The following is a 1,968-nucleotide window of genomic DNA, read 5'->3' on the forward strand; positions in this document are numbered from 1 at the left end:
CAATATGAAGATTCCAACAAGGATGTACAATTGCTGCAGTTGCTAGGTGATGTATGAATATGAGTGTTTGTTGTGGATTAAGGATGCAACTCTAGGTAAGTCATTAAAGAACAATGAAATGCAAATAATGAGGGATCCTCCAATAAACATCATGATTTTTCAACGAGCAGATTATACTATGAAACAATCTCTGTAATTAATTTCATATATACTTCATTAATCAACTGTAAAAACAGAAAATAAAGTAAGAGGAAATAAATTCCAATTTCAAATCTTTTATTCTTTCAGATTCAAGAATACAAAGAATGAAGTTCAATTGGCAGGATTATTTTACTGAACAAAACTGGGATATTCAGTGTTCGTTAATATGTGCGAAAACACACTGTATTATCAATTACAGTAAGAAGATTTGGAATACGTAAAAAACACGAACCCGAAGAATTTGGTGATTGAGACGGTTCATCTCTCGTCATCCTCCAACTACAGGCCCAAAAGAATAGCATAACCTGCTCAGTGGAAATGGATTGATATACATAATTAGTGGAATGGAAGTACAAAATAGAACTTAGAATTAACTGGATGAGGCCAAAAGCTTTATAGCTAAGTGGCATAACCTGCTCTCCTTTAATAGGAGAACCAATGTTCAAAACACCCCTCCCCCATTGTTATACATATCAAATTATCAAAAACCAAATTGGATAAGAGTTGGAGGTCACTAAACTTCCATCTATTTACTCAACTCTAATAAACAAACTGGGAGTTGATATATTTGAAAAAAATAAAATAAAAGAAGACAAACAAGGAAGGAGAGTTACCGTTGAATGTCAGTCTGAATCAAATTGGATGTTAATTGTCTCTTTGCACATATTTGTAATCAATTTTCATTTTTTGGGATGTGAGAAATCTTTGGCCAGTCCCCTCCGGTCCCTTTTTCACAACGTTCATGGAGAAGTGGACAGTAGTAGATCAACAATTCCTTCAATGGAGTAGTACGAAGAAAGTCTGGCAGTGACTTTAACTTTGGACAGTTTTCAATTTTCAAAAAAATGAAGACATGGCATTATTATTATAGTATTAGTAACAAACCGTTATTAAGACGTGTCAAAGAATCCATTCTTCCCACTTTTTAAAACCCCAAAACGTGAGAGATTTCGGGCCCGTTTGGTCACCCTTTTCAAAACACAGTATTCAGTGTTTAAACACTGAACACTAGTGTCCAAAATTTAAAACCTGTGTTTGGTAGATACGTTCTGTTCAGTGATGTTTGAAATGTATTGTTCAAAACACCCAACTTGAACACTGATTTTTGGAATCATGTCCGAGCTGATTTTAAACAACAAAAATACATTTCAGTGGCACTTTGGTAAATAAAATTGAACACAGCTTGGGCCCCACCTGGTTAGCTTTTCTTCACGTTTGTCTCCTACCTTTACTCTCATCTCTTCAAAACCCCCTGGTTACTCTCATAACTCCCCTCAACCTCCATAACTCCCTCACTGACCCAGCTGAGCTCGCCATAAATAATCTCACCGATCCAGCGCATCCTCACTAACCCTCGTCAACGCGTCTTGTACACACACCGCATCACCAACCGAGAGTCCAATCACATTATAATTTTCTCAGAGTACTACGAAGCTGCTGCTGGTTTTGCATTACTCGGACAGTTCGAAGGTTTTGGGCAGGTAAAGATTTATAAATTTTATTAATTACTTCTTTCAGCTTTCTTTCACATCCCAACCATATTCAGATCAGCTCTCATTATGAAAGGTTAGGGCTTATTTAACCCCACATATTCTTCAGATGGAAGCCTTGCACTCATCCTCATCCACCTCTGAGAGAGCCTGTGCGTCCTCCTCTGCATCCTCCTCTGCTTCCTCCGCTCCCCGCGTTGTTCCCTTACTGGTAGGTCTGTCTAATATGTGAATCATTTTGGTTGTTCAATATGTGAATCATTTTTGCTTGTTCTGT

The sequence above is a fragment of the Quercus suber genome, unplaced genomic scaffold (genome assembly GCF_002906115.3).
Source record: "Quercus suber isolate HL8 unplaced genomic scaffold, Cork oak 2.0 scaffold_1200, whole genome shotgun sequence".
In the NCBI taxonomy this organism is placed as follows: Eukaryota; Viridiplantae; Streptophyta; class Magnoliopsida; order Fagales; family Fagaceae; genus Quercus; species Quercus suber.